Consider the following 6000-nt stretch of genomic DNA (forward strand, 5'->3'; position numbering starts at 1 on the left):
ATTAATTTACAAATTGGTACAAAGCAGGTCCCAATACAGGGCAATAATCAATTGCATGCCACTGGGCGCAATTAATTTGCATCTTTGTAGACAAGAATATATTGCATTATTATCAGTTTTCTCCAACTTAAAGATTGTAAAATGGCACAAAAACGTAGACGGATAAGCCACTCGAGACACCCACTCTTTTTGTTGTACCCATTTCAAAATCTTTACAATTTTACAAACTCTATTTAACCAAAGATGGGTCAAATATATTCTTTCTCACTAGTGTAAGAAAATGAATACTATGGGGAAAATGCAATATCAAAGCTTCTCTCTAGTCCCAGATCTAAATTTCTTATCATCTCTTCCTACAAGAGAAGGAGAGAGAGCGAGTAACATCATTCTTTTGTACTTCAAATATAGAAAAGGCCCAATGACTAATATTTTGCAATTGTAGATATTGTCTGACTCGTTTAGCATCTGTTTTCTCTTACCAGTACCACATTGGTGAACACTTGCCCCCATAGGCATTCCCTAGGAGCCTGTAAGCATGACAGACTATCGTGAATAAAGGCAAAGGACCAAACCTTTTTTCACAGATTACAATACAAAGGGGAAAAAAAGTAGATCAAATAGTTTTTAAACTGATAAGAAATTTTTTATGAAACCCACCAGGGACAGGTAGTTAGTTCCACTAGTCTGAACCAGTTCCAAACTTGAGACATTTTTATTTGACAAACTTGAAATCAAGATAGCATTCTTTTTGACTTATTACCCTGCAATCACATGTGTTTACAAAACCCTCCCCTGGGGACTTTGCAGAGTTAGTGACCCATGGGTTTCAGCAGAGTCTAGACAAGCATGAACCTGGGGAACACTGCTTTGATCCTAGATATTTTCAATAATGTCACAACCCAGGGCCTCAAAGCTCCTGATTGGAATTATTACCGCTCCTGAGAAAAAGAATCTGGGGGGAAACACAAACATATCTCCATGGCCACAGCCTTCTTAGTTCTGTTTGCTACAACATTGAAGCACGAAGAAAATTCATTTAATGCTAATTATTTACATGGACTGGACTGATTAACGATATGATTTATGTATTTTAGGCTCAACCAGGTGACAACTCTACTAGAACCCCTATCCAGACAGAGCTCTACATACAAGCTGTCATTTTTGACCACGTTTCCAGAAGAAAGACTTAACTACCAACATGTTAGATGGTTTCCTAATGGTTTGCTAAATTTAAATGACTCCTATAACCAGAAGCAAATTAGAATAATAAATGAGTCCTGTAGCTATAAGGCAAATCAGAATAATAAAAGTTGATAAAGAAATTAGAAAGAAAATCATGATCTTGACTATCTGTTTTGTGGTACAAATAACTTCTTAATCTGATTTGAGGTTTTTCTAATTTTTTTTCCCCCTAAACACTGAAGCTGACTGCAATAGTTCATGGGAGAAAATCTTGTTGCTATTTCAAAGATATAGTAATTAGTGACTTCTTTTGTACCTCAGATTTTCCACATGTTTCCAAATGTTCCAAAAATGTTCTGGGTCCTACTATTGCCAAATATAGCAGGCCAAGCCTTATACCACATGGCAGTGCTAGCTCCCGAAATCACTGGAAGACAGGCATAAGGAAATATAAATACAAGGTTTTTAGTAGCACTACATGAGTAAATATAATCTGAAATATCCCATGAGATGATGTATAAAATGATTGAAGTGTTTGATATGTTTATGTGCCTGGACAATATGAACCCCATGACAATAAAGCTGAGAAAATGAAATCTAAAGGAAACCAGAAGATTTTAGAGAAATAAGGACCTCAGAAGAGTGAAGAACATGTTGTCCTAATATACCCCTGCAGGTGGCTTTTGTGCAGAAAAGATGTTCAGAGGCCATTTGTGATTTAAGATTCATATTTGGTTCTTCCTCTTCTCCTTCCCATTGTCTTTCTTCCCTTTCTAAACAATCCAGTTCTAAAGCAATAAGGTGGAGCCAAGCAAGGTAGAAGTCTGCTCAGTGGGTATGGGGGTGGGAGATCCTGGAGCAGGAATTCCCCGGTTACAATGGGGTGACAAGGCTGTATGCATGGTGGAGGTGATGGTCTGGCACGAGGTGTCAGATCTCAGTCTAGGTGAGTAGAGTCGTGTTAAATTAGAATTGGATATATTGGTGTGATCTTATCATTTTCAATATATACAACAGGTACAGAATACATGTTAATGTGTGTATGTCTGCATATTCCAATGCTCCATCCGCTGAGAGGGCCTTGGAGCAGCAGCACGCAATATCAGTGAGCACAGCACACCTAGCACCCAGATCTTAGTTTCTCAACACCATTTTCTGCCAAAGGGAAGAAGGGATCCTTAGAAAAATGACTGATTCCAGGGCTGAGGCAGGGAAAATAAAAGAGTCTGGAATCTCTGTGCCAGAAAGCAAAGCAGTTCTGGAAAAATGAAGGGGACTTATCAAAAGGACACAGAATCCACCTTGAAAGCGTTCCCACTGGCCAAATCTGGGACAGTTTGAGCATCAAAATAAATAGTGATAACAACAGGCATAAAATAGGAAACCATAAGTCTATACTGATCTATGTAAATGAGTAATTGATGAGGAATGGGATATTTACATAGTATCTCACATAAAATACTTATTAATTACACAGGGAAAAATGGAAAAGCCTGAAAGACACCACTTTCATAAGTGATCAAAGAGAATATGATTAGTAATGAGGTGAACTGAATTTGTTCCCCACCGAAGAAGATGCAACAGAGGAACTCAGCATCCCTTTTGTAATAATCCTGCCAAAGTTGCATAACCTGAATCTAATCAAGAGAAAACACAAACCCAAATCCAAGGACATTAAACAAAATAACTGGCTTGACGTCTTCAAAAGTGTCAAGATCATCAAAGTAGAAGACTGAGAAATTGTCCCAGATTGAGTGAGACTAGAGAGACAGGATAATCAAATGCAACACAAGACTCTGAGTTCCATTCGTACCGTATAAAGGGAATTTGGGGACAACTGGTGAAAATTGAATGATTTCTGAAGATTAGATGGTAGTAATATAAAAATGTTTATGTCCTGATTTTGATGATTATGTTGTGGTTATATTAGAAAATGTCCTTGATCGTAGGAAATTACACTAAAGCATTTGGGAGTCAAAGGGCATCATGTCAGCAAATTATTTATAAAATTTTATGGGGAAAAATTATTTGTGCTGTACTTGCAGCTTTTCTGTAAGTCTGAGATTGTTTTTGAAATAAAATAATTTGATTTATTATACTTATCAGTTCAAAACTCTACTTATACTTTAAGTATGTATACAAATTAGTTTGTTCTATCTATAGATTTGATGAAATTTTGGCAATCATTTTTATTTCTTCCATAGTTCAGTTAACTAAATTCCTTTAAACATTTTAAATTTTATTTATGAACTTCATTACATTCAATTTTCTAATGAATTCAAATTTCCAAGTAACAAATAAGCTTTCATACACATTTAAATAGCTGCCATAAATTTAATAAATTAAAATTGTAATGATTCATGTTCTCTTAAAGTTTAAATATAGTTTACAAATTTATAAAATTTCAATTTAAAATAGTCTGAATTAACTATTCAAATATCACATTTTATTTTATTTTTAAATAAAAGTAACTTCTATCAAGATTTAAATTTCTCTTAATCCCTTTTTTCTAGGAGCTGCCTCTCAGCTGATCTAATTTAGATATTTTCTCTTTTTTTTATTGAAGTATAGTTGATTTGCAATGTTGCATTAGTTTCAGGTGTACAGCAAAGTGATTCAGTTATATATACTTTTCATATTATTTTCCATTATAGGTTATTACAATATATTGAATATAATTCCCTGTGCTATACAGTAAATCCTATTGCTGATCTATTTCATGTATAGTAGTTGGCATCTGTTAATCCCATACTCCTAATTTATCCCTCTCCTCCCCATTTCTTTCCCCTTTGTAACCATAAACAGTAAGCCCCCTACATACAAACCTTCAAGTTGCAAACTTTCAAAGATGTGGAAGTACGTTCACATCTCCAATCACGTAAGTTAGTTCACGTGCCTGGTGTACATTGTCATATGTGTGCATCCTCTACAAGTGGTTGCGCTTTTGTGTACTTTACTGTACAGTACTGTATAGAGTACAGTAGTACAGTATCTTTATTTCAAGCCCAGGATGTCCAGAAGCAAGCGTAAAAGCAGCGATGATGTAGCTGGTACTGCTAAGAAACGCCAAGCGATAACAATGGAACTTGCTGTGCATAGCAAGGAGGAAGAGAGACAAGAGGAAGAAGAAGTAACTGAAGAACTGAAGAGATTCACAACACAACAAATGGCTAGGGGATTTTCTTCATTTGAGGAGGCACTGTTAGTTTTTGAGGCACAGGACCCGAAAGTAGAATGGTACACAAAGGTTGAAGCAATGCAACCTTCTGCAAGGTTCAGAATGCAATCCAGTGCTACCATGTCATCTATGATGAGAAAAAAAGAGCTACTATCCAGACATCACTGGGTCGTTTTTTCAAGAGAGTAGAAAGAATAGAATCCAGCAAGGAACCAGAACCTGTGCCATCAACATCAGGCATGAGTGAAATTGTAGCTTGCCCTCCGTCTCCTGTTGCTGATGATCCTTCAGCTCTACCATCTCCCACCTCCTCCCCCTCGTCCAGTCAGTAACTCTTCTTGCCTGTTCACTCGATGCCAGCCCCTGGATGCCAGCTGTTGTTCTGTACTACTGTACTTTTCAAGGTACTGTACTGTGAGATTTAAAATGTTTTCTTTATTTTTTGTGTTTGTTTGCTTTTTATGTATTATTTGTATGAAAAGTATTGTAAACCTATTACAGTACAGTACTATATAGCCAGTTGTGCTGGTTGGGTACCTAGACTAACTTTGTTGGACTTAAAAACGCACGCTCGGAACGGAACTTGTTCTTGTGTAGGGGACTTAACTGAATTTGTTTTCTATGTCTGTGAGTCTGTTTCTGTTTTGTAAACATTTTAAACTGGAAAAATAATGCTTACCTATTAAATACTCTATCCTCTAATATGCCAGTGTTTCTTAAATGTTTTAACTATTTTAAATATTTTTAAGTGTAGGTATTTCAAATATTTAAAATACTTTGTATATTTACAGATTATTCCTATATTTAGTCCCATGGTTTAAGACACAAAAATTAATTATGTCATCACAAGTAATTTTTACTTTACCTTCTGAACTGAATTTAATGATAGTAAATACTGAACAGAGATTTGAGTTAGGTTATGGGATGTTTTTGTTTGCTAGGGCTGCCATAACAAAATACCACAGACTGGGTGGCTTAAACAACAGAAATTTATGTTCTGACACTTCTGGAGACTGTAAGTCCAAGATCAAGTTATCAACAAGTTTGGTTTCTTCTGAGGCCTCTCTCCTTGGCTTGCAGACGGCATGCTTCTTGCTGTTCTTTGCATGGTCTTTCCTCTGTGCAGGCGTCCCTGGTGTCTCTCCACGTGTCAAAGTTTCTTATTCTTGTGAGAACAACAGTCAGATTGGATTAGAATCCACCCTAATGACGTCATTTTAACTCAGTTACCTCTTTACACACCCTTTCTCAAAGTACAATCACATTCTGAGGTACCAGGGGTGGGGGGGGGGGCGGGGTGGAGCTTTAGCTATGAATTTGGGCACAATTTGGCCCATAACACGGGTTGTGGACTACAAATACCCAGGACATTCTCATGATTAGAATGTCTCGTTCAATGCTAAGCCAAGTCTGGACTTCTGAGGGTTCCTTCTGAGGTTCATGTCTTTTAAATGTGGATGGCCTTGGATTCAGACGTCATATTGCCTAGTTTTGTAGCCTGATTTAAGTTTGCAGCACCCACCCAGGTTGACTGATATTCAAGGTTTCATTCTATTTCTGATTTTTTTCATATTCTTTCTGTCAACAGAGCCACAATTCCTATAAATGTTTAAATAACATCCCATTTTGTTGAGCTTATC

The 6000-nt window shown here is 36.6% G+C and overlaps 1 non-coding gene across 1 annotated transcript in view; it reads left to right on the plus strand.

The window, feature by feature from the left end:
• CFAP299 (cilia and flagella associated protein 299) overlaps positions 1–5650 on the plus strand; it is a 61285-nt gene extending 55635 nt beyond the window's left edge. The window contains exon 3 of the transcript XR_016393342.1: positions 1095–5650. This is a non-coding gene — a transcript (cilia and flagella associated protein 299). The remainder of the gene's footprint in view (positions 1–1094) is intronic.
• Positions 5651–6000: the final 350 nt, after the last annotated feature.

This window comes from Delphinapterus leucas, chromosome 5 (genome assembly GCF_059928025.1).
Source record: "Delphinapterus leucas isolate spDelLeu-1000000601 "Yukka" chromosome 5, BTC_Dleu_Yukka2, whole genome shotgun sequence".
NCBI lineage: Eukaryota > Metazoa > Chordata > Mammalia > Artiodactyla > Monodontidae > Delphinapterus > Delphinapterus leucas.